At 43.1% G+C, this 26442-nt stretch overlaps 9 non-coding genes and 2 pseudogenes across 9 annotated transcripts; 1 reads left to right on the top strand and 10 right to left on the bottom strand.

The window, feature by feature from the left end:
• Nucleotides 1–15331: 15331 nt before the first annotated feature.
• LOC135019179 (U1 spliceosomal RNA) lies at nucleotides 15332–15495 on the bottom strand. Its single transcript, XR_010216772.1, has one exon. It is a non-coding gene; the product is annotated as a U1 spliceosomal RNA (small nuclear RNA).
• A 692-nt stretch (nucleotides 15496–16187) lies between these two features.
• Nucleotides 16188–16329, bottom strand: LOC135019434 (U1 spliceosomal RNA; annotated as a pseudogene).
• Nucleotides 16330–16481: 152 nt separating this feature from the next.
• LOC135019170 (U1 spliceosomal RNA) lies at nucleotides 16482–16645 on the bottom strand. The gene has a single exon (XR_010216764.1). It is a non-coding gene; the product is annotated as a U1 spliceosomal RNA (small nuclear RNA).
• Nucleotides 16646–17337: 692 nt separating this feature from the next.
• LOC135019340 (U1 spliceosomal RNA) lies at nucleotides 17338–17479 on the bottom strand (annotated as a pseudogene).
• Nucleotides 17480–17631: 152 nt separating this feature from the next.
• LOC135019425 (U1 spliceosomal RNA) lies at nucleotides 17632–17795 on the bottom strand. Its single transcript, XR_010216989.1, has one exon. It is a non-coding gene; the product is annotated as a U1 spliceosomal RNA (small nuclear RNA).
• A 1304-nt stretch (nucleotides 17796–19099) lies between these two features.
• TRNAN-AUU (transfer RNA asparagine (anticodon AUU)) lies at nucleotides 19100–19173 on the top strand. The gene has a single exon. It is a non-coding gene; the product is annotated as a tRNA-Asn (tRNA).
• Nucleotides 19174–24537: 5364 nt separating this feature from the next.
• LOC135019523 (U5 spliceosomal RNA) lies at nucleotides 24538–24653 on the bottom strand. The gene has a single exon (XR_010217071.1). It is a non-coding gene; the product is annotated as a U5 spliceosomal RNA (small nuclear RNA).
• Nucleotides 24654–24928: 275 nt separating this feature from the next.
• Nucleotides 24929–25044, bottom strand: LOC135019466 (U5 spliceosomal RNA). The gene has a single exon (XR_010217015.1). It is a non-coding gene; the product is annotated as a U5 spliceosomal RNA (small nuclear RNA).
• Nucleotides 25045–25318: 274 nt separating this feature from the next.
• Nucleotides 25319–25434, bottom strand: LOC135019511 (U5 spliceosomal RNA). Its single transcript, XR_010217059.1, has one exon. It is a non-coding gene; the product is annotated as a U5 spliceosomal RNA (small nuclear RNA).
• A 275-nt stretch (nucleotides 25435–25709) lies between these two features.
• Nucleotides 25710–25825, bottom strand: LOC135019496 (U5 spliceosomal RNA). Its single transcript, XR_010217045.1, has one exon. It is a non-coding gene; the product is annotated as a U5 spliceosomal RNA (small nuclear RNA).
• Nucleotides 25826–26099: 274 nt separating this feature from the next.
• LOC135019476 (U5 spliceosomal RNA) lies at nucleotides 26100–26215 on the bottom strand. The gene has a single exon (XR_010217025.1). It is a non-coding gene; the product is annotated as a U5 spliceosomal RNA (small nuclear RNA).
• Between the last annotated feature and the right edge of the window lie 227 nt (nucleotides 26216–26442).

The following is a 26442-nucleotide window of genomic DNA, read 5'->3' as shown; positions in this document are numbered from 1 at the left end:
AAGAGAGATATTGGCAAGGAAAAGCTGTCTTGTACCATTGCATTTTTCTCCTAAACGAAGGACACTAGAAAGAAAAATTTAAAGCCTCCTGTTAGGCCATCATCTACACGACATAGCCCTGAATTTTCCAATGCGCAGCTCTTTGCAAAAGAGAGATATTGGCAAGGAAAAGCTGTCTTGTACCATTGCATTTTTCTCCCAAACGAAGGACACTAGAAAGAAAATTTTAAAGCCTCCTGTTAGGCCATCATCTACACGACATAGCCCTGAATTTTCCAATGCGTAGCTCTTTGCAAAAGAGAGATATTGGCAAGGAAAAGCTGTCTTGTACCTTTGCATTTTTCTCCCAAACGAAGGACACTAGAAAGAAAATTTTAAAGCCTCCTGTTAGGCCATCATCTACACGACATAGCCCTGAATTTTCCAATGCGCAGCTCTTTGCAAAAGAGAGATATTGGCAAGGAAAAGCTGTCTTGTACCATTGCATTTTTCTCCTAAACGAAGGACACTAGAAAGAAAAATTTAAAGCCTCCTGTTAGGCCATCATCTACACGACATAGCCCTGAATTTTCCAATCCGTAGCTCTTTGCAAAAGAGAGATATTGGCAAGGAAAAGCTGTCTTGTACCTTTGCATTTTTCTTCCAAACGAAGGACACTAGAAAGAAAATTTTAAAGCCTCCTGTTAGGCCATCATCTACACGACATAGCCCTGAATTTTCCAATGCGCAGCTCTTTGCAAAAGAGAGATATTGGCAAGGAAAAGCTGTCTTGTACCATTGCATTTTTCTCCTAAACGAAGGACACTAGAAAGAAAAATTTAAAGCCTCCTGTTAGGCCATCATCTACACGACATAGCCCTGAATTTTCCAATGCGTAGCTCTTTGCAAAAGAGAGATATTGGCAAGGAAAAGCTGTCTTGTACCTTTGCATTTTTCTCCCAAACGAAGGACACTAGAAAGAAAATTTTAAAGCCTCCTGTTAGGCCATCATCTACACGACATAGCCCTGAATTTTCCAATGCGCAGCTCTTTGCAAAAGAGAGATATTGGCAAGGAAAAGCTGTCTTGTACCATTGCATTTTTCTCCCAAACGAAGGACACTAGAAAGAACATTTTAAAGCCTCCTGTTAGGCCATCATCTACACGACATAGCCCTGAATTTTCCAATGCGCAGCTCTTTGCAAAAGAGAGATATTGGCAAGGAAAAGCTGTCTTGTACCTTTGCATTTTTCTCCCAAACGAAGGTCACTAGAAAGATAATTTTAAAGCCTCCTGTTAGGCCATCATCTACACGACATAGCCCTGAATTTTCCAATGCGTAGCTCTTTGCAAAAGAGAGATATTGGCAAGGAAAAGCTGTCTTGTACCTTTGCATTTTTCTCCCAAACGAAGGACACTAGAAAGAAAATTTTAAAGCCTCCTGTTAGGCCATCATCTACACGACATAGCCCTGAATTTTCCAATGCGCAGCTCTTTGCAAAAGAGAGATATTGGCAAGGAAAAGCTGTCTTGTACCATTGCATTTTTCTCCCAAACGAAGGACACTAGAAAGAACATTTTAAAGCCTCCTGTTAGGCCATCATCTACACGACATAGCCCTGAATTTTCCAATGCGCAGCTCTTTGCAAAAGAGAGATATTGGCAAGGAAAAGCTGTCTTGTACCTTTGCATTTTTCTCCCAAACGAAGGTCACTAGAAAGATAATTTTAAAGCCTCCTGTTAGGCCATCATCTACACGACATAGCCCTGAATTTTCCAATGCGTAGCTCTTTGCAAAAGAGAGTTATTGGCAAGGAAAAGCTGTCTTGTACCTTTGCATTTTTCTCCCAAACGAAGGACACTAGAAAGAAAATTTTAAAGCCTCCTGTTAGGCCATCATCTACACGACATAGCCCTGAATTTTCCAATGCGCAGCTCTTTGCAAAAGAGAGATATTGGCAAGGAAAAGCTGTCTTGTACCATTGCATTTTTCTCCCAAACGAAGGACACTAGAAAGAAAATTTTAAAGCCTCCTGTTAGGCCATCATCTACACGACATAGCCCTGAATTTTCCAATGCGTAGCTCTTTGCAAAAGAGAGATATTGGCAAGGAAAAGCTGTCTTGTACCTTTGCATTTTTCTCCCAAACGAAGGACACTAGAAAGAAAATTTTAAAGCCTCCTGTTAGGCCATCATCTACACGACATAGCCCTGAATTTTCCAATGCGCAGCTCTTTGCAAAAGAGAGATATTGGCAAGGAAAAGCTGTCTTGTACCATTGCATTTTTCTCCTAAACGAAGGACACTAGAAAGAAAAATTTAAAGCCTCCTGTTAGGCCATCATCTACACGACATAGCCCTGAATTTTCCAATGCGCAGCTCTTTGCAAAAGAGAGATATTGGCAAGGAAAAGCTGTCTTGTACCATTGCATTTTTCTCCCAAACGAAGGACACTAGAAAGAAAATTTTAAAGCCTCCTGTTAGGCCATCATCTACACGACATAGCCCTGAATTTTCCAATGCGTAGCTCTTTGCAAAAGAGAGATATTGGCAAGGAAAAGCTGTCTTGTACCTTTGCATTTTTCTCCCAAACGAAGGACACTAGAAAGAAAATTTTAAAGCCTCCTGTTAGGCCATCATCTACACGACATAGCCCTGAATTTTCCAATGCGCAGCTCTTTGCAAAAGAGAGATATTGGCAAGGAAAAGCTGTCTTGTACCATTGCATTTTTCTCCTAAACGAAGGACACTAGAAAGAAAAATTTAAAGCCTCCTGTTAGGCCATCATCTACACGACATAGCCCTGAATTTTCCAATGCGCAGCTCTTTGCAAAAGAGAGATATTGGCAAGGAAAAGCTGTCTTGTACCATTGCATTTTTCTCCCAAACGAAGGACACTAGAAAGAAAATTTTAAAGCCTCCTGTTAGGCCATCATCTACACGACATAGCCCTGAATTTTCCAATGCGTAGCTCTTTGCAAAAGAGAGATATTGGCAAGGAAAAGCTGTCTTGTACCTTTGCATTTTTCTCCCAAACGAAGGACACTAGAAAGAAAATTTTAAAGCCTCCTGTTAAGCCATCATCTACACGACATAGCCCTGAATTTTCCAATGCGCAGCTCTTTGCAAAAGAGAGATATTGGCAAGGAAAAGCTGTCTTGTACCATTGCATTTTTCTCCCAAACGAAGGACACTAGAAAGAACATTTTAAAGCCTCCTGTTAGGCCATCATCTACACGACATAGCCCTGAATTTTTCAATGCGCAGCTCTTTGCAAAAGAGAGATATTGGCAAGGAAAAGCTGTCTTGTACCTTTGCATTTTTCTCCCAAACGAAGGTCACTAGAAAGAAAATTTTAAAGCCTCCTGTTAGGCCATCATCTACACGACATAGCCCTGAATTTTCCAATGCGTAGCTCTTTGCAAAAGAGAGATATTGGCAAGGAAAAGCTGTCTTGTACCTTTGCATTTTTCTCCCAAACGAAGGACACTAGAAAGAAAATTTTAAAGCCTCCTGTTAGGCCATCATCTACACGACATAGCCCTGAATTTTCCAATGCGCAGCTCTTTGCAAAAGAGAGATATTGGCAAGGAAAAGCTGTCTTGTACCATTGCATTTTTCTCCCAAACGAAGGACACTAGAAAGAAAATTTTAAAGCCTCCTTTTAGGCCATCATCTACACGACATAGCCCTTAATTTTCCAATGCGCAGCTCTTTGCAAAAGAGAGATATTGGCAAGGAAAAGCTGTCTTGTACCATTGCATTTTTCTCCCAAACGAAGGACACTAGAAAGAACATTTTAAAGCACATTTTACCGCTTGGATATAGACGCCTAAAAAAACATTAGCATGGGGATTCCAACCACATCACCACTGGAGCAAATGGTGAGATGATGGCCTAACAGGAGGCTTTATAATTTTCTTTCTAGTGTCCTTCGTTTGGGAGAAAAATGCAAAGGTACAAGACAGCTTTTCCTTGCCAATATCTCTCTTTTGCAAAGAGCTAGGCATTGGAAAATTCAGGGCTATGTCGTGTAGATGATGGCCTAACAGGAGGCTTTTAAATTTTCATTCTAGTGTCTTTCGTTTGGTAGAAAAATGCAAAGGTACAATACAGCTTTTCCTTGCCGATATCTCTCTTTTGCAAAGAGATAGGCATTGGAAAATTCAGGGCTATAACGTGTAGATGAAGCACTAACAGGAGGCTTTAAAATTTTCATTCTAGTGTCTTTCGTTTGGGAGAAAAATGCAAAGGTACAATACAGCTTTTCCTTGCCGATATCTCTCTTTTGCAAAGAGATAATCATTGGAAAATTCAGGGCTATAACGTGTAGATGAAGCACTAATAGGAGGCTTTAAAATTTTCATTCTAGTGTCTTTCGTTTGGGAGAAAAATGCAAAGGTACAATACAGCTTTTCCTTGCCGATATCTCTCTTTTGCAAAGAGATAGGCATTGGAAAATTCAGGGCTATAACGTGTAGATGAAGCACTAACAGGAGGCTTTAAAATTTTCATTCTAGTGTCCTTCGTTTGGGAGAAAACTGCAAAGGTACAATACAGCTTTTCCTTGCCGATATCTCTCTTTTGCAAAGAGATAGGCATTGGTAAATTCAGGGCTATAACGTGTAGATGAAGCACTAATAGGAGGCTTTAAAATTTTCATTCTAGTGTCCTTCGTTTGGGAGAAAAATGCAAAGGTACAATACAGCTTTTCCTTGCCGATATCTCTCTTTTGCAAAGAGATAGGCATTGGAAAATTCAGGGCTATAACGTGTAGATGAAGCACTAACAGGAGGCTTTAAAATTTTCATTCTAGTGTATTTCGTTTGGGAGAAAAATGCAAAGGTACAATACCGCTTTTCCTTGCCGATATCTCTCTTTTGCAAAGAGCTAGGCATTGGAAAATTCAGGTCTATAACGTGTAGATGAAGCACTAATAGGAGGCTTTAAAATGTTCAATCTAGTGTCCTTCGTTTGGGAGAAAAATGCAAAGGTACAATACAGCTTTTCCTTGCCAATATCTCTCTTTTGCTAAGAGCTAGGCATTGGAAAATTCAGGGCTATAACGTGTAGATGAAGCACTAACAGGAGGCTTTAAAATTTTCATTCTAGTGTCTTTCGTTTGGGAGAAAAATGCAAAAGTACAATGCTGCTTTTCCTTGCCAATATCTCTCTTTTGCAAAGAGATAAGCATTGGAAAATTCAGGGCTATAACGTGTAGATGAAGCACTAACAGGAGGCTTTAAAATTTTCATTCTAGTGTCTTTCGTTTGGGAGAAAAATGCAAAGGTACAATACAGCATTTCCTTGCCGATATCTCTCTTTTGCAAAGAGATAGGCATTGGAAAATTCAGGGCTATAACGTGTAGATGAAGCACTAACAGGAGGCTTTAAAATTTTCATTCTAGTGTCTTTCGTTTGGGAGAAAAATGCAAAGGTACAATACAGCTTTTCCTTGCCGATATCTCTCTTTTGCAAAGAGATAGGCATTGGTAAATTCAGGGCTATAACGTGTAGATGAAGCACTAATAGGAGGCTTTAAAATTTTCATTCTAGTGTCTTTCGTTTGGGAGAAAAATGCAAAGGTACAATACAGCTTTTCCTTGCCGATATCTCTCTTTTGCAAAGAGATAGGCATTGGAAAATTCAGGGCTATAACGTGTAGATGAAGCACTAACAGGAGGCTTTAAAATTTTCATTCTAGTGTCCTTCGTTTGGGAGAAAACTGCAAAGGTACAATACAGCTTTTCCTTGCCGATATCTCTCTTTTGCAAAGAGATAGGCATTGGTAAATTCAGGGCTATAACGTGTAGATGAAGCACTAATAGGAGGCTTTAAAATTTTCATTCTAGTGTCCTTCGTTTGGGAGAAAAATGCAAAGGTACAATACAGCTTTTCCTTGCCGATATCTCTCTTTTGCAAAGAGATAGGCATTGGAAAATTCAGGGCTATAACGTGTAGATGAAGCACTAACAGGAGGCTTTAAAATTTTCATTCTAGTGTATTTCGTTTGGGAGAAAAATGCAAAGGTACAATACCGCTTTTCCTTGCCGATATCTCTCTTTTGCAAAGAGCTAGGCATTGGAAAATTCAGGGCTATAACGTGTAGATGGAGCACTAATAGGAGGCTTTAAAATGTTCAATCTAGTGTCCTTCGTTTGGGAGAAAAATGCAAAGGTACAATACAGCTTTTCCTTGCCAATATCTCTCTTTTGCAAAGAGCTAGGCATTGGAAAATTCAGGGCTATAACGTGTAGATGAAGCACTAACAGGAGGCTTTAAAATTTTCATTCTAGTGTCTTTCGTTTGGGAGAAAAATGCAAAAGTACAATGCTGCTTTTCCTTGCCAATATCTCTCTTTTGCAAAGAGATAAGCATTGGAAAATTCAGGGCTATAACGTGTAGATGAAGCACTAACAGGAGGCTTTAAAATTTTCATTCTAGTGTCTTTCGTTTGGGAGAAAAATGCAAAGGTACAATACAGCTTTTCCTTGCCAATATCTCTCTTTTGCAAAGAGCTAGGCATTGGAAAATGCAGGGCTATAACGTGTAGATGAAGCACTAACAGGAGGCTTTACAATTTTCATTCTAGTGTCTTTCGTTTGGGAGAAAAATGCAAAGGTACAATGCTGCTTTTCCTTGCCGATATCTCTCTTTTGCAAAGAGATAGGCATTGGAAAATGCAGGGCTATAACGTGTAGATGAAGCACTAACAGGAGGCTTTAAAATTTTCATTCTAGTGTCTTTCGTTTGGGAGAAAAATGCAAAGGTACAATACAGCTTTTCCTTGCCGATATCTCTCTTTTGCAAAGAGATAGGCATTGGAAAATTCAGGGCTATAACGTGTAGATGAAGCACTAACAGGAGGCTTTAAAATTTTCATTCTAGTGTCTTTCGTTTGGGAGAAAAATGCAAAGGTACAATACAGCATTTCCTTGCCGATATCTCTCTTTTGCAAAGAGATAGGCATTGGAAAATTCAGGGCTATAACGTGTAGATGAAGCACTAACAGGAGGCTTTAAAATTTTCATTCTAGTGTCTTTCGTTTGGGAGAAAAATGCAAAGGTACAATACAGCTTTTCCTTGCCGATATCTCTCTTTTGCAAAGAGATAGGCATTGGTAAATTCAGGGCTATAACGTGTAGATGAAGCACTAATAGGAGGCTTTAAAATTTTCATTCTAGTGTCTTTCGTTTGGGAGAAAAATGCAAAGGTACAATACAGCTTTTCCTTGCCGATATCTCTCTTTTGCAAAGAGATAGGCATTGGAAAATTCAGGGCTATAACGTGTAGATGAAGCACTAACAGGAGGCTTTAAAATTTTCATTCTAGTGTCCTTCGTTTGGGAGAAAACTGCAAAGGTACAATACAGCTTTTCCTTGCCGATATCTCTCTTTTGCAAAGAGATAGGCATTGGTAAATTCAGGGCTATAACGTGTAGATGAAGCACTAATAGGAGGCTTTAAAATTTTCATTCTAGTGTCCTTCGTTTGGGAGAAAAATGCAAAGGTACAATACAGCTTTTCCTTGCCGATATCTCTCTTTTGCAAAGAGATAGGCATTGGAAAATTCAGGGCTATAACGTGTAGATGAAGCACTAACAGGAGGCTTTAAAATTTTCATTCTAGTGTATTTCGTTTGGGAGAAAAATGCAAAGGTACAATACCGCTTTTCCTTGCCGATATCTCTCTTTTGCAAAGAGCTAGGCATTGGAAAATTCAGGGCTATAACGTGTAGATGAAGCACTAATAGGAGGCTTTAAAATGTTCAATCTAGTGTCCTTCGTTTGGGAGAAAAATGCAAAGGTACAATACAGCTTTTCCTTGCCAATATCTCTCTTTTGCAAAGAGCTAGGCATTGGAAAATTCAGGGCTATAACGTGTAGATGAAGCACTAACAGGAGGCTTTAAAATTTTCATTCTAGTGTCTTTCGTTTGGGAGAAAAATGCAAAAGTACAATGCTGCTTTTCCTTGCCAATATCTCTCTTTTGCAAAGAGATAAGCATTGGAAAATTCAGGGCTATAACGTGTAGATGAAGCACTAACAGGAGGCTTTAAAATTTTCATTCTAGTGTCTTTCGTTTGGGAGAAAAATGCAAAGGTACAATACAGCTTTTCCTTGCCAATATCTCTCTTTTGCAAAGAGCTAGGCATTGGAAAATGCAGGGCTATAACGTGTAGATGAAGCACTAACAGGAGGCTTTACAATTTTCATTCTAGTGTCTTTCGTTTGGGAGAAAAATGCAAAGGTACAATGCTGCTTTTCCTTGCCGATATCTCTCTTTTGCAAAGAGATAGGCATTGGAAAATGCAGGGCTATAACGTGTAGATGAAGCACTAACAGGAGGCTTTAAAATTTTCATTCTAGTGTCTTTCGTTTGGGAGAAAAATGCAAAGGTACAATACAGCTTTTCCTTGCCGATATCTCTCTTTTGCAAAGAGATAGGCATTGGAAAATTCAGGGCTATAACGTGTAGATGAAGCACTAACAGGAGGCTTTAAAATTTTCATTCTAGTGTCTTTCGTTTGGGAGAAAAATGCAAAGGTACAATACAGCTTTTCCTTGCCGATATCTCTCTTTTGCAAAGAGATAGGCATTGGAAAATTCAGGGCTATAACGTGTAGATGAAGCACTAACAGGGGGCTTTAAAATTTTCATTCTAGTGTCCTTCGTTTGGGAGAAAACTGCAAAGGTACAATACAGCTTTTCCTTGCCGATAGCTCTCTTTTGCAAAGAGATAGGCATTGAAAAATTCAGGGCTATAACGTGTAGATGAAGCACTAATAGGAGGCTTTAAAATTTTCATTCTAGTGTCCTTCGTTTGGGAGAAAAATGCAAAGGTACAATACAGCTTTTCCTTGCCGATATCTCTCTTTTGCAAAGAGATAGGCATTGGAAAATTCAGGGCTATAACGTGTAGATGAAGCACTAACAGGAGGCTTTAAAATTTTCATTCTAGTGTATTTCGTTTGGGAGAAAAATGCAAAGGTACAATACCGCTTTTCCTTGCCGATATCTCTCTTTTGCAAAGAGCTAGGCATTGGAAAATTCAGGGCTAGAACGTGTAGATGAAGCACTAATAGGAGGCTTAAAAATTTTCAATCTAGTGTCCTTCGTTTGGGAGAAAAATGCAAAGGTACAATACAGCTTTTCCTTGCCAATATCTCTCTTTTGCAAAGAGCTAGGCATTGGAAAATTCAGGGCTATAACGTGTAGATGAAGCACTAACAGGAGGCTTTAAAATTTTCATTCTAGTGTCTTTCGTTTGGGAGAAAAATGCAAAAGTACAATGCTGCTTTTCCTTGCCGATATCTCTCTTTTGCAAAGAGATAAGCATTGGAAAATTCAGGGCTATAACGTGTAGATGAAGCACTAACAGGAGGCTTTAAAATTTTCATTCTAGTGTCTTTCGTTTGGGAGAAAAATGCAAAGGTACAATACAGCTTTTCCTTGCCAATATCTCTCTTTTGCAAAGAGCTAGGCATTGGAAAATGCAGGGCTATAACGTGTAGATGAAGCACTAACAGGAGGCTTTACAATTTTCATTCTAGTGTCTTTCGTTTGGGAGAAAAATGCAAAGGTACAATGCTGCTTTTCCTTGCCGATATCTCTCTTTTGCAAAGAGATAGGCATTGGAAAATGCAGGGCTATAACGTGTAGATGAAGCACTAACAGGAGGCTTTAAAATTTTCATTCTAGTGTCCTTCGTTTGGGAGAAAAATGCAAAAGTACAATACAGCTTTTCCTTGCCAATATCTCTCTTTTGCAAAGAGCTAGGCATTGGAAAATTCAGGGCTATACCGTGTAGATGAAGCACTAACAGGAGGCTTTTAAATTTTCATTCTAGTGTCCTTCGTTTGGTAGAAAAATGCAAAGGTACAATACAGCTTTTCCTTGCCGATATCTCTCTTTTGCAAAGAGATAGGCATTGGAAAATTCAGGGCTATAACGTGTAGATGAAGCACTAACAGGAGGCTTTAAAATTTTCATTCTAGTGTCTTTCGTTTGGGAGAAAAATGCAAAGGTACAATACAGCTTTTCCTTGCCGATATCTCTCTTTTGCAAAGAGATAGGCATTGGAAAATTCTGGGCTATAACGTGTAGATGAAGCACTAACAGGAGGCTTTAAAATTTTCATTCTAGTGTCCTTCGTTTGGGAGAAAAATGCAAAGGTACAATACAGCTTTTCCTTGCCGATATCTCTCTTTTGCAAAGAAATAGGCATTGGAAAATTCAGGGCTATAACGTGTAGATGAAGCACTAATAGGAGGCTTTAAAATTTTCATTCTAGTGTCCTTCGTTTGGGAGAAAAATGCAAAGGTACAATAAAGCTTTTCCTTGCCGATATCTCTCTTTTGCAAAGAAATAGGCATTGGAAAATTCAGGGCTATAACGTGTAGATGAAGCACTAACAGGAGGCTTTAAAATTTTCATTCTAGTGTCTTTCGTTTGGGAGAAAAATGCAAAGGTACAATACAGCTTTTCCTTGCCGATATCTCTCTTTTGCAAAGAGCTAGGCATTGGAAAATTCAGGGCTATAACGTGTAGGTGAAGCACTAACAGTAGGCTTTAAAATTTTCATTCCCAATGGGGATGGCTTCCCGGGAGGTAACCCCTATTGAGTGAAGGGAGTATATAGGATACGACCCAGTGGTACCTGACGACATAGATACTAACAGCTATTTAATAACATTACGCTAGAAAGTGATTATTAGCAACATATATATCTATATAAACAACCCCGCCAGGGTTGTGCCTTCAAAAATAATCACACACGGACACGCTTTTTAAACCTTTTTTTCACATCTCTTTATTTTTCTTATGCACATGTATGTTAGTTCTGTGATTTTAACCTTTATGTTTCACTGCAGTTTGGGATAATAATATTAATATTTATCCAATTTTAATACATACTTAATAAAGGTTATATTTTATGATTCATTCATTCTGTCCAGTGCGTCAACAGTGCAGATTTCTTCTTGTTTTTTCTCCCAAATTCTATAACAATGACAGTAAATGTTGTTTCTTTTCAAACAGAACTTTCTTGACCATGCTACTTGCTTGAAAGATCTGGGAGCACATGGAAAACAGTACAAACCATGCAGTATCACAAGAGCCTTTATTTGATCTTTCATGAAGATAGAGCAGAATTGAGGACACGTCAACAATTTCTGCCGAAGGTGGTTCATCTTTCCACATGGTGCCTTTGGCCACTGACACCTTCGTTGAGTCAAAGTCTCTGGCTGTGGTCAGAACTTTGAAAATTTATGTCACCAGAACGGTTCAGATTAGGAAAACAGAGGCTCTGTTTGTCCTGTATGCTCCCAACAGGATTGGGTGTCCTGCTTCCATGTAGACCATTATGCGCTGGATCTGTGGTAAGATTCAGCATGCTCATTCCATGGCAGGATTGCCGTTACTGTATTAGGTGAAGACCCATTCTACTAGAAAGGTGGGTTCATCCTGGGCAGCTGGTCGGGGAGTCTCGGCATTGCAACTTTGCCGAGCAGCTATTTAGTAAACACTTTTGCTAAGTTTTACAAGTTTGATACCTTGGCTGATGATAACCTCAAGTTGGGTCATTCGGTGCTGCAGAGTCGTACGCACTCTCCCACCCGTTCAAGAGCTTTGGTATAACCCCATGGTTCTTAATGTGACCCCAGCATCCTCTAGGTCGTATGAGAAAATAGGATTTTAATACCTACCGGTAAATCCTTTTCTCTTAGTCCGTAGAGGATGCTGGGCACCCGTCCCAGTCCATACTGTGTCTGCAGTTATTACTTGTGGTTATACACATGTTATGTTATGGTTCTGGTCAGCTTTTTGCTGCAATTGTTCATGCCGATGGCTTGTGTTCTGTTGAATGCCACGTTCTGCGGCATGCTTAAGGTGTGAGCTGGTAAGATGCTCACCTTAGTTTAACAATAAATCCTTTCCTCGAAATGTCCGTCTCCCTGGGCACAGTTCCTATAACTGGAGTCTGGAGGAGGGGCATAGAGGGAGGAGCCAGTTCACACCCTTTGAAAGTCTTAAAGTGCCCATGTCTCTTGCGGATCCCGTCTATACCCCATGGTTCTTAATGTGACCCCAGCATCCTCTACGGACTAAGAGAAAAGGATGCCCTTGCGCACTATCCTGACTTCTCCTCCCGTCTGCTTACTTTGTGCCTTCCAACGCACAATGCGAACTACAGGTGGTGCTGCAGGGCCCACACCCTTTTACTTGCCTTACAGAACAGCTCTGGAGCTGTTACAGTGCCCAGCTGCTGCAAGAAATCAGCTTGAATGCTTCAGGGGATGGGGCATGGCCAACATGAGCCCCACACCAAAGGAGGGTGGGGGTGTTTAATGCGAACTAGGGGTCATCCAAGCACCGCAAAAGGCCGCCATGCCCTGCATGCCCCTTTTCTCTTTTCATATGCAGATGAGGGTTCCAGCCAACTTTGGCCCACATCTTGGATGACATCACCGTATGCAAATTCGTCTTCTGCAGACCTTCCCCCAGGAATGCTTGTACTAGTTATTGCATATGGTTTGATATTTGATGGTGCTTCAATATTAGGCAGCCTTCCACCCTCCCATGTTCATCTGAAAAAATGTGGTCTCCCTGCAGTTGTTGTCCCCAGACGAGAGTTCCCTTGTGCTTCCTCAGTTGAATCTCCTTAACTTGACGGGGGAGGGGCTTGCCCGAGCAGCCACCCTCCCCAGCCCTATCCCAACTCATACTTATTTTGCATATGAGATCTCTATATCATGAAGATTGTTATCACAGGGTGAAGTTCATCCATTATATTTTAAAATAGGAAGGTTCAAATTACATATTTGAATTGCATCTATGTGCTGGATTCAAATGTCCCCCCCCCCCCTTCCTTTCTCAATTGTGCCCGTCAACAGCTATTCTAAGGTTGCTGCCAATGGGTGTGACACATTAATTTCTTCTGTGGGGTACACTGGACTCCACAAGGATTCACATTGGGGTGTAGAGTAGGATCTTGATCTGAGGCACCAACCGGCTCAAAGCTTTTGACTGTTCCCAAGATGCTCAGCGCATTCTCCTCTATAACCCCGCTTCCATGAACAGGGAGCTCAGTTTGTAGTTGGTGCCTTCAGTAGCAGGCCACTTAACAGGGGCCTGCCTCAGGCAGCCTATTCTTAGCTATTAATTTTGACAAGAAAATAAGAACTTTTTTTATGAGAATCTACAAGGGCTGCAGCAGGCTAGGTCTAATAGACATCTTTACTGCAGCTTCATCACTCCCAGCGGCGCTGTATACTCCCGTGCCCTGGTTGCTGGGTCACTGCAGCGGAGGCTCCGGTTTCTTCCTAAGGTCAGTCACACACGCACCGCCCTTCCGGATCACGAGGCCGCTGATGAAGGGGAGCGTGGCCGTAGGGGGTGGACCGTGTGCGCACTGGCGTGGACACTGATTACTGGGCAGCCGCTCCACGAGCCACCAGGTACAGTTAAGGAGCACAGGTCTGGGGTTTTTTCTCCCATATTAAACCAATTTTGTACTGCCCGCAGCGCATTGTGATAGGTAATAGGGCCTGATTCAGGTTGGATTGCAATCACAGTAAGCGATCCAACTGCAAAAATTGCTAAGAGCATACGCATGTGCCTGCATTTTCTGCGGCACCCCGCAGAGAATGCGATCGCCTCTGCCTGTCAATCGGGGCAGGGGGGGAGAGGGGGGTCAGCAACACTCCATTTCCAAGTCAGGGATGGAGCGGTGCGGGGGCAAGGCTTCAAAATGGGGTCTGCAACGGAGGAGACACAGGGGGCGTGGTCACAGCGGCTGTATGACATCACATTCAGCCGCTGTGATCACAAAAATGGTGGCGGCTTCCTGCGCGCACATACAGTCTGCACCAGCAGGAGGCTACACCATTTTTTATGATCACGCTGAACTGCAGTGCGACTGCAATTACAGATTGGTCAAGAAGGGAGGCGTCATGCTGGGTGGCCATGTCCTGTCACTGTGCAGGAGCCAGTACCGCTCACACACTAGTCCCCGGGTGCAGCCCCCAACCCCCGGGACACCCGGAGCAACAAAATGTAGATTCAGGCCACCAGGCCACGCCCCTACCTATGAAACCATGCCTCCTTTTTACCATTGCGCTGCTTATCTGCGCGCACTGCATTACAATCTCCTTCGCCACCTCTCTGGGTGTCACCAGTGATAGTGACACCTCTGCCATGCTTGTAGCAGCTGGTCCTAAGATCTACGCCTCAAGCCCTGAGTGTTTGCCCTTGTGACTTGTTGATCATCATAGCGAAGCAGATGCTTACAGAAAACTGCAGGGGCTTAGATTGAAAATAAAAAAATATATGGGTATAAGGTAGAGAGGAGCGGGTTCGGTTCTCCGAGAACCAAATTCCCCACGAACTCCACGTGGTTTACACTGGTCCGAGGCAGGCTCGGTTGTTCCCGCCTGACTCGGAAAACCTGAACAAGGGAAAATGTCATCATCCCGCTGTCGGATTCTCGCGAGATTCGGATTTCATATAAAGAGCTGCGCGTTGCCGCCATTTTTACTCGTGCATTGAAGAGGGAGCGGAGAGGACGTGGCTATGTTCTCTCAGTGGAAATCTCAATATCAGTGCTCAGTATCAGTGGTTACTTATTGCTGCTCAGTAATACTAGTAGTGTGTCTCTCCTGCTCAGTGTCAGTTCTCAGTAGTATCCTCATCAGTGCTCAGTATCACTGCTCATTGTCTTGTGCTGCATTGTGGTGCTCAGCATACTACAGTACATTACTAATAGTCCAGTGCTGCATCTTGCTGCTCAGTGTCAGTTCTAGTATCCTCATCAGTGCTCACTATCACTGCTCATTACATTGTGGTGTTCTGTATACTACAGTAACATAGTAATATAGTAACATATAGTAATATAGTTTTTGAGGTTGAAAAGAGGCAAATTGCCCATCGTGTTCAACCTGTTTTAAGTTGTGATGATTCTACATACTTGCTGAATAATGTTTTATGACTAGTTAACTACTACAACTCATGTTACCCCCGGATTAACCATGTTGATATTTTAAGTATTATAACCTTGGATAGCTTTTTCATTCAGAAATGTATCCATTCCTTTTTTAAATCCAATTACAGAGTCCGCCATTACCACCTTCCCTGGCAGGGAATTCCACATCCTGATTGCCCTAACAGTGAAGATCATAGTATCTCACCTGGCAGGTAAGTAGGAGTTGGGCTAGAGCTGTGGAGGATTGCTGCTTGGGCACCCCCTGTCAAGTGAAGGAGATCCAACTGAGGCAGCACAAGGGAACTCTCGAAAGAAGAACAAGGCTAGAGGAAGATCTGAGACAAAGAAATCTGACTTTTACCAGAGCTGACCAGAGGAAAGCACAAACACAGTCCCCCACTACCACAAATAATGCAGTCGAGTTTCCCACATTTGGGGAAATCACAGGGGTCAGCATACCCAGAATGCAATGAATGAACCTCACCCTGGGAGAACAATTTTCATGACCAAGGTATCTCCTATGCAAAATAAGTATGATTTGGGATAGGGCTGGGGAGGGCCGCTGGGAGGGCACATCTCTGTCAAGTAAAGGAGATTCAACTGAGGCAGCACAAGGGAACTCTCATCTGGGGACAACAACTGCAGGGAGAACACATATTTTCAGATGAACATGGGAGGGCAGAAGGCTGCCTAAAACTGAAGCACCCCCAAACAACGAACCAAATGCAACTACTAGTGCAAGCATTCTTGGGGGAAGGCCTGCAGCAGATGGATTTGCATATGGTGATGTCATCCAAGCAGTGGGTCAAAGTTGGCTTCAACCCTCGTCTGCATATGAAAAGAAAAAAGGGGTGTGCAGGGCATGGCGGCCTTTTGCGGCGCTTGGATGACCCCTAGTTCGCATTAAACACCTCTACCCTCCTTCGGTGTGGGGCTCATGTTGGCTATGCCCCAGCCCCTGAAGCATTCAAGCTGATTTCTTGCAGCAGCTGGGCACTGTAACAGCTCCAGAGCTGCTCTGTAAAGCAAGTAAAAGGGTGTGGGCCCTGCAGCACTACCTGTAGTTTGCATTGTGCGTTGGAAGGCACAAAGTAAGCAGACGGGAGAAGTCAGGATAGTGCGCAAGGGCATAGAAGGGAGCGGCTCAAGAAAAAAGAAGTGGAAACAGACAGCAAACTAGGCTGGAGAGAGACCTGAGACAAAGAGATCTGAATTATATGAGAGCCGACCAGGGGAAACACAAATTATGCAGTCAAGTTTCCCACATTTGGGGAAATCGCAGGGGCAGCACAGCCAGAGTGCAATGGGTGAGCCTTGCCGTGGGAGAAGCATCTTCATGATCATAGTATCTCACCTGGCAGGTAAGTAGGAGTTGGGCTAGAGCTGGGGAGGGTCGCTGCTCGGGCACCCCCCTGTCAAGTGAAGGAGATCCAACTGAGGCAGCACAAGGGAACTCTCGAAAGAAGAACAAGGCTAGAGGAAGATCTGAGACAAAGAAATCTGACTTTTACCAGAGCTGACCAGAGGAAAGCACAAACACAGTCCCACACTACCACAAATAATGCAGTTGAGTTTCCCACATTTGGGGAAATCACAGGGGTCAGCATACCCAGAATGCAATGAATTAACCTAACCCTGGGAGAACAATCTTCATGACCATGGTATCTCCTATGCAAAATAAGTATGATTTGGGATAGGGCTGGGGAGGGCCGCTGCTCAGGCACATCTCTGTCAAGTAAAGGAGATTCAACTGAGGCAGCACAAGGGAACTCTCATCTGGGGACAACAACTGCAGGGAGAACACATATTTTCAGATGAACATGGGAGGGCAGAAGGCTGCCTAATACTGAAGCACCCCCAAACAACAAACCAAATGCAACAACTAGTGCAAGCATTCCTGGGGGAAGGCCTGCAGCAGATGGATTTGAATATGGTGATGTCATCCAAGCAGTGGGTCAAAGTTGGCTTCAACCCTCGTCTGCATATGAAAAGAATAAAGGGGTGTGCAGGGCATGGCGGCCTTTTGCGGCGCTTGGATGACCCCTAGTTCGCATTAAACACCTCCACCCTCCTTCGGTGTGGGGCTCATGTTGGCTATGCCCCAGCCCCTGAAGCATTCAAGCTGATTTCTTGCAGCAGCTGGGCACTGTAACAGCTCCAGAGCTGCTCTGTAAAGCAAGTAAAAGGGTGTGGGCCCTGCAGCACTACCTGTAGTTTGTATTGTGCGTTGGAAGGCACAAAGTAAGCAGACGGGAGAAGTCAGGATAGTGCACAAGGGTATAGAAGGGAGGGGCTCAAGAAAAAAGAAGTGGAAACAGACAGCAAACTAGGCTGGAGAGAGACCTGAGACAAAGAGATCTGAATTATATGAGAGCCGACCAGGGGAAACACAAATTATGCAGTCAAGTTTCCCACATTTGGGGAAATCGCAGGGGCAGCACACCCAGAGTGCAATGGGTGAGCCTTGCCCTGGGAGAAGCATCTTCATGATCATAGTATCTCACCTGGCAGGTAAGTAGGAGTTGGGCTAGAGCTGGGGAGGGTCGCTGCTCGGGCACCCCCCTGTCAAGTGAAGGAGATCCAACTGAGGCAGCACAAGGGAACTCTCGAAAGAAGAACAAGGCTAGAGGAAGATCTGAGACAAAGAAATCTGACTTTTACCAGAGCTGACCAGAGGAAAGCACAAACACAGTCCCCCACTACCACAAATAATGCAGTTGAGTTTCCCACATTTGGGGAAATCACAGGGGTCAGCATACCCAGAATGCAATGAATTAACCTAACCCTGGGAGAACAATCTTCATGACCATGGTATCTCCTATGCAAAATAAGTATGATTTGGGATAGGGCTGGGGAGGGCCGCTGCTCAGGCACATCTCTGTCAAGTAAAGGAGATTCAACTGAGGCAGCACAAGGGAACTCTCATCTGGGGACAACAACTGCAGGGAGAACACATATTTTCAGATGAACATGGGAGGGCAGAAGGCTGCCTAATACTGAAGCACCCCCAAACAACAAACCAAATGCAACAACTAGTGCAAGCATTCCTGGGGGAAGGCCTGCCGCAGATGGATTTGCATATGGTGATGTCATCCAAGCAGTGGGTCAAAGTTGGTTCAAACACCTTTGCAAAGTTCTATAAGTTTGATACCCTGGCTGAGGAGGACCTCCTGTTTGCTCAATCGGTGCTGCAAAGTCATCCGCACTCTCCTGCCCGTTTGGGAGCTTTGGTATAATCCCCATGGTCCTTACGGAGTCCCCAGCATCCTCTAGGACGTAAGAGAAAATAAGATTTTAAACCTACCGGTAAATCTTTTTCTCGTAGTCCGTAGAGGATGCTGGGTGCCCGTCCCAAGTGCGGTCTACTTCTGCAAGACTTGTATATAGTTATTGCTTACATAAGGGTTATATGTTAGTTTTCATCGGTCTTGGACTGATGCTATGTTGTTTTCATACTGTTAACTGGGTAGTATATCACAAGTTATACGGTGTGATTGGTGTGGCTGGTATGAATCTTGACCTTGGATTAACAAAAATCCTTTCCTCGTACTGTCCGTCTCCTCTGGGCACAGTTTCTCTAACTGAGGTATGGAGGAGGGGCATAGAGGGAGGAGCCAGTGCACACCCAGATCTAAAGTCTTTCTTAAAGTGCCCATGTCTGCTGCGGAGCCCGTCTATCCCCCATGGTCCTTACGGAGTCCCCATCATCCTCTACGGACTACGAGAAAAAAAAATTACCGGTAGGTTTAAAATGTTATTTTTTTCTCTGCAACCCACTGCTAAATTGTGCTTCCTAGCTGTTTTTTATAAAATCACTTAATTAAATCTAACTCTGATTACGTCAGAGAAGGCCAGGTACCCTACACCATAAGAGGGGGTTTGAAATTTTGACTTGTCTACTTAAAGATCACCAAAATCTGATGACAAGGTCAATTACATCCCTGGGTGGGATTGAACCACCAACCTTTTGGTTAATAGCCCATGTAAGTGCAAGAAATCCTGAAGCACTCACTCATCATGGGAAAGTACCAATGTGTTTCTTACAAAAATTCTCCAGATTATTGACTTTTTAAAGTTTTTCTAGGAAACGTTCTAGATGAATGCTTATTAGCCTTTGTCAGTATTGACTTTCGCAAGGTGTCTCTGTGGCGCAATCGGTTAGCATGTTTGGCTATTAACCAAAAGGTTGGTGGTTCAATCCCACCCAGGGATGTAATTGACCTTGTAATCAGATTTTGGTGATCTTTAAGTAGACAAGTCAAAATTTCAAAAACCCCCCTTATGGTGTAGGGTACCTGGCCTTCTCTGATGTAATGAGAGTTAGATTTGATTAAGTGATTTTATAAAAAAACAGCTAGGAAGCACAATTTAGCAGTGAGTTGCAGAGAAAAAAAATTATGCTGGCAGAAAAGTCCAATTGAGTGATTAAACAGCTCTTAATTTTCTGATTTTATGTTTATGCTAACAAATTTGCTCTCTGAAAAGTGTCCACAAAGCCAAGTCTCTGATTAACACCTTTGTAGGAATGGTTTTTCACCTATTACTGAATTAAACTTGCTTCATTGGAAAGGCATCAAAGATGCATCCTCATTTCAATGTCTACTGAAATAATACAGGTTGACACCAGGAAACGTCACTGCATCCTTGCTGCTTCCTCATGGGGAAGTCTGTTTAATGTGAAAACAAGGTGATATCTAACCAGCACACAGGTAAGGAATTAAGAAAATCTTTCTTTATGGGTGAAGATGTTTCTCACAAATTGTTGTCCCAATGCATCATTGAAATTCAAGATGGAAGATGATTTTCATATATCACTTGTACATTTTGCATTGCTCTTCTGGTGACAATGTAGTTTGTTTTTGTCAATTACCATTTCAGTAATAGGGTAAAGAAAATTAAGTGGATTTTTTAAAGAAAACAATGCTGTCAATATACTATTAAAACAAATTAAAATGATAAAAGTTATTGTACTTTAAGTAAAAATAAAAGTGCCAAAATATCAATCCCAGTTTTTGATTACTTTAATTATAAAAAAAAAAATGCACATAGCAGAGGATAGTTTCGATCAATCGACCTCTGGGTTATGGGCCCAGCATGCTTCCATTGCACTACTCTGCTGCTCATGGAAGTGTCAGAGATCCTGAAGACTAAATTGATTAAAGGCCTTAAAGTACTGGACTATAAGGAAAGACTTACTAGGCTGAATATTTATACACTAGAAAAGAGGTGCCTAAGAGGAGATATTATTAATATCTTCAAATATGTAAAGATACATAACAAAGAGTTATCAGAGGAATTATTTATTAAAAGAACACGTGGTCACTCGCTGCGACTGGAGGAAAGTTCAGAACGCAATGGAGGAAAGGTTTCTTCACTGTTAGGGCAATCAGGATGTGGAATTCCCTGCCAGGGAAGGTGGTAATGGCGGACTCTGTAATTGGATTTAAAAAAGGAATGGATACATTTCTGAATGAAAAAGCTATCCAAGGTTATAATACTTAAAATATCAACATGGTTAATCCGGGGGTAACATGAGTTATAGTAGCTAACTAGTCATAAAACATTATTCAGCAAGTATGTAGAATCATCACAACTTAAAACAGGTTGAACACGATGGGCAATTTGCCTCTATTCAACCTCAAAAACTATGTTACTATATTACTATGTTATTGTAGTATACAGAACACCACAATGCAATGAGCAGTGATAGTGAGCACTGATGAGGATACTAGAACTGACACTGAGCAGCAAGATGCAGCACTGGACTATTAGTAATGTACTGTATTATGCTGAGCAACACAATGCAGCACAAGACAATGAACAGTGATACTGAGCACTGATGAGGATACTACTGAGAACTGACACTGAGCAGGAGAGACACACTACTAGTATTACTGAGCAGCAATAAGTAACCACTGATACTGAGCACTGATATTGAGATTTCCACTGAGAGAACATAGCCACGTCCTCTCCGCTCTCTCTTCAATGCACGAGTAAAAATGGCAGCAACGCGCAGCTCTTTATATGGAATCCGAATCTCGCGAGAATCCGACAGCGGGATGATGACATTTTCCCTTGTTCAGGTTTTCCGAGTCAGGCGGGAACAACCGAGCCTGCCTCGGACCAGTGTAAACCACGTGGAGTTCGTGGGGAATTCGGTTCTCGGAGAACCGAACCCGCTCCTCTCTACCTTATACCCTATCAATTTTTTTATTTTCAATCTAAGCCCCTGCAGTTTTCTGTAAGCATCTGCTTCGCTATGATGATCAACAAGTCACAAGGGCAAACACTCAGGGTTTGAGGCGTAGATCTTAGGACCAGCTGCTACAAGCATGGCAGAGGTGTCACTATCACTGGTGACACCCAGAGAGGTGGCGAGGGAGATTGTAATGCAGTGCGCGCAGATAAGCAGTGCAATGGTAAAAAGGAGGCATGGTTTCATAGGTAGGGGCGTGGCCTGGTGGCCTGAATCTACATTTTGTTGCTCCGGGTGTCCCGGGGGTTGGGGGCTGCACCCGGGGACTAGTGTGTGAGCGGTGCTGGCTCCTGCAAAGTGACAGGGCATGGCCACCCAGCATGACGCCTCCCTTCTTGACCATGCTGTAATTGCAGTCGCACTGCAGTTCAGCGTGATCATAAAAAATGGTGTAGGCTCCTGCTGGTGCAGACTGTATGTGCGCGCAGGAAGCCGCCACCATTTTTGTGATCACAGCGGCTGAATGTGATGTCATACAGTCGCTGTGACCACGCCCCCTGTGTCTCCTCCGTTGCAGACCCCATTTTGAAGCCTTGCCCCCGCACCGCTCCATCCCTGACTTGGAAATGGAGTGTTGCTGACCCACCTCTCCCCCCCTTCCCCGCCCCGATTGACAGGCAGAGGCGATCACATTCTCTGCGGGGTGCCGCAGAAAATGCAGGCACATGCGTATGCTCTTAGCAATTTTTGCAGTTGGATCGCTTATTGTGATTGCAATCCAACCTGAATCAGGCCCTATTACCTATCACAATGCGCTGCGGGCAGTACAAAATTGGGTTAATATAGGAGAAAACCCCCCAGACCTGTGCTCCTTAACTGTACCTGGTGGCTAGTGGAGCGGCTGCCCAGTAATCAGTGTCCACCGCAGTGCGCACACGGCCCACCCCCTACGGCCTCGCTCCCCTTCAGCAGCGGCCTCGTGATCCGGAAGGGTGGTGTGTGTGTGACTGACCTTAGGATGAAACCGGTGCCTCCGCTGCAGTGACCCAGCAACCAGGGCACGGGAGTATACAGCGCCGCTGGGAGTGATGAAGCTGCAGTAAAGATGTCTATTAGACCTAGCCTGCTGCAGCCCTTGTAGATTCTCATAAAACAAGTTCTTCTTTTCTTGTCAAAATTAATAGCTAAGAATAGGCTGCCTGAGGCAGGCCCCTGTTAATTGGCCTGCTACTGAAGGCACCAACTACAAACTGAGCTCCCTGTTCATGGAAGCGGGGTTATAGAGGAGAATGCACTGAGCTTCTTGGGAACAGTCAAAAGCTTTGAGCCGGTTGGTGCCTCAGATCAAGATCCTACTCTACACCCCAATGTGAATCCTTGTGGAGTCCAGTGTACCCCACAGAAGAAATTAATGCGTCACACCCATTGGCAGCAACCTTAGAATAGCTGCTGACGGGCACAATTGAGAAAGGAAGGGGGGGGGACATTTGAATCCAGCACATAGATGCAATTCAAATATGTAATTCGTACCTTCCTATTTTAAAATATAATGGATGAACCTCACCCTGTGAGAACAATCTTCATGATCAAGAGATCTCATATGCAAAATAAATATGAGTTGGGATAGGGCTGGGGAGGGCTGCTCGGGCAGCACCTCCCCCGTCAAGTTAAGGAGATTCAACTGAGGAAGCACAAGGGAACTCTCGTCTGGGGACAACAACTGCAGGGAGACCACATCTTTTCAGATGAACATGGGAGGGCGGAAGGCTGCCTAATACTGAAGCGCCATATGCAACAACTAGTACAAGCATTCCTGGGGGAAGGTCTGCAGCAGACGGATTTGCATACGGTGATGTTATCCAAGCAGTGGGCCAAAGTTGACTGGAACCCTCATCTGCATATGAAAAGAGAAAAGGGGCATGCAGGGCATGGCGGCCTTTTGCAGTGCTTGGATGACCCCTAGTTCACATTAAACACCCCCACCCTCCTTTGGTGTGGGGCTCATGTTGGCCATGCCCCATCCCCTGAAGCATTCAAGCTGATTTCTTGCAGCAGCTGGGCACTGTAACAGCTCCAGAGCTGTTCTGTAAGGCAAGTAAAAGGGTGTGGGCCCTGCAGCACCACCTGTAGTTCGCATTGTGCGTTGGAAGGCACAAAGTAAGCAGACGGGAGGAGAAGTCAGGATAGTGCGCAAGGGCATTCTTTTCTCTTAGTCCGTAGAGGATGCTGGGGTCACATTAAGAACCATGGGGTATAGACGGGATCCGCAAGAGACATGGGCACTTTAAGACTTTCAAAGGGTGTGAACTGGCTCCTCCCTCTATGCACCTCCTCCAGACTCCAGTTATAGGAACTGTGCCCAGGGAGACGGACATTTCGAGGAAAGGATTTATTGTTAAACTAAGGTGAGCATCTTACCAGCTCACACCTTAAACATGCCGCAGAACGTGGCATTCAACAGAACACAAGCCAACGGCATGAACAATTGCAGCAAAAAGCTGACCAGAACCATAACACAACATGTGTATAACCACAAGTAATAACTGCAGACACAGTATGGACTGGGACGGGTGCCCAGCATCCTCTACAGACTAAGAGAAAAGGATTTACCGGTAGGTATTAAAATCCTATTTTCTCATACGACCTAGAGGATGCTGGGGTCACATTAAGAACCATGGGGTTATACCAAAGCTCTTGAACGGGTGGGAGAGTGCGTACGACTCTGCAGCACCGAATGACCCAACTTAAGGTTATCATCAGCCAAGGTATCAAACTTGTAAAACTTAGCAAAAGTGTTTACTAAATAGCTGCTCGGCAAAGTTGCAATGCCGAGACTCCCCGACCAGCTGCCAAGGATGAACCCACCTTTCTAGTAGAATGGGTCTTCACCTACTTCAGTAACGGCAATCCTGCCGTGGAACGAGCATGCTGAATCTTACCACAGATCCAGCGCATAATGGTCTGCATGGAAGCAGGACACCAAATCCTGTTGGGAGCATACAGGACAAACAGAGCCTCTGTTTTCCTAATCTGAACCGTTCTGGTGACATACATTTTCAAAGTTCTGACCACAGCCAGAGACTTTGACTCAACGAAGGTGTCAGTGGCCAAAGGCACCATGTGGAAAGATGAACCACCTTCGGCAGAAATTGTTGACGTGTCCTCAATTCTGCTCTATCTTCATGAAAGATCAAATAAAGGCTCTTGTGATACTGCATGGTTTGTACTGTTTTCCATGTGCTCCCAGACCTTTAAGCAAGTAGCATGGTCAAGAAAGTTCTGTTTGAAAAGAAACAACATTTACTGTCATTGTTATGCAAATAAACTTACATTAAAGCTAACAAGAAAGCACACTCGTTCTGTCTTTAAACTGATAAAAGAAACCCCAATAATATGGGGCATGCAAAAATTGAGATAAAACTCAGTTTTGCTCCTCTCCACGGAAATCTTTAATAAAAGGCGAAATATTTGTTAGTTCTGAAGAGAAACCAGAGCATGACCAAGATTCCACCTGTCGCCTGAGTGCCATGCCAGCAGTTCTCATTCAGCTGAAAGTGAGCACCCAATTTGAATGAAAGAAAGCAGATTTCTCACCAGGCTTCCCCTTGCTATAAACATGGTTTGTACTCTTTTCCATGTGCTCCCAGATCTTTCAAGCAATTAGTGTGGTCAAGAAAGTTCTGTTTGAAAAGAAACAAACATTTACTGTCATTTCTATGCAAATGAGCTTACATTAAAGCACACTCGTTCTATCTTTAAACCGATAAAATAAAACCCCAATAAGATGGGGCATGCAAAAATTGAGATAAAACTCAGTTTTGCTCCTCTCCACGGAAATCTTTAGTAAAAGGCGAAAGATTTGTTCGTTCTGAAGAGAAACCAGAACATGACCAAGATTCCACCTGTCGCCTGAGTGCCATGCCAGCAGTCCTCATTCAGCTCAAAGTGAGCACCCAATTTGAAAGAAAGAAAGCAGATTTCTCACCAGGCTTCCCCTTGCTATAAACATGGTTTGTACTCTTTTCCATGTGCTCCCAGATCTTTCAAGCAATTAGTATAGTCAAGAAAGTTCTGTTTGAAAAGAAACAAACATTTACTGTCATTTCTATGCAAATGAGCTTACATTAAAGCACACTCGTTCTATCTTTAAACCGATAAAAGAAACCCCAATAAGACGGAGCATGCAAAAATTGAGATAAAACTCAGTTTTGCTCCTCTCCACGGAAATCTTTAGTAAAAGGTGAAAGATCTGTTCGTTTTGAAGAGAAACCAGAGCATGACCAAGATTCCACCTGTCGCCTGAGTGCCATGCCAGCAATCCTCATTCAGCTCAAAGTGAGCACCCAATTTGAAAGAAAGAAAGCAGATTTCTCACCAGGCTTCCCCTTGCTATAAACATGGTTTGTACTCTTTTCCATGTGCTCCCAGATCTTTCAAGCAATTAGTGTGGTCAAGAAAGTTCTGTTTGAAAAGAAACAAACATTTACTGTCATTTCTATGCAAATGAGCTTACATTAAAGCACACTCGTTCTATCTTTAAACCGATAAAATAAAATCCCAATAAGATGGGGCATGCAAAAATTGAGATAAAACTCAGTTTTGCTCCTCTCCACGGAAATCTTTAGTAAAAGGCGAAAGATTTGTTCGTTCTGAAAAGAAACCAGAACATGACCAAGATTCCACCTGTCGCCTGAGTGCCATGCCAGCAGTCCTCATTCAGCTCAAAGTGAGCACCCAATTTGAAAGAAAGAAAGCAGATTTCTCACCAGGCTTCCCCTTGCTATAAGCATGGTTTGTACTCTTTTCCATGTGCTCCCAGATCTTTCAAGCATTTAGTATAGTCAAGAAAGTTCTGTTTGAAAAGAAACAAACATTTACTGTCATTTCTATGCAAATGAGCTTACATTAAAGCACACTCGTTCTATCTTTAAACCGATAAAAGAAACCCCAATAAGACGGAGCATGCAAAAATTGAGATAAAACTCAGTTTTGCTCCTCTCCACGGAAATCTTTAGTAAAAGGCGAAAGATCTGTTCGTTTTGAAGAGAAACCAGAGTATGACTAAGATTCCACCTGTCGCCTGAGTGCCATGCCAGCAGTCCTCATTCAGCGCAAAGTGAGCACCCAATTTGAAAGAAAGAAAGCAGATTTCTCACCAGGCTTCCCCTTGCTATAAGCATGGTTTGTACTCTTTTCCATGTGCTCCCAGATCTTTCAAGCAATTAGAATGGTCAAGAAAGTTCTGCTTGAAAAGAAACAGACATTTATAGTCATTGTTATGCAAAT

This window comes from Pseudophryne corroboree, unplaced genomic scaffold (genome assembly GCF_028390025.1).
Source record: "Pseudophryne corroboree isolate aPseCor3 unplaced genomic scaffold, aPseCor3.hap2 scaffold_334, whole genome shotgun sequence".
Lineage (NCBI taxonomy): Eukaryota > Metazoa > Chordata > Amphibia > Anura > Myobatrachidae > Pseudophryne > Pseudophryne corroboree.
Note: the sequence above shows the minus strand (reverse complement) of the source record. Positions and strands in the feature narration are given on the sequence as shown.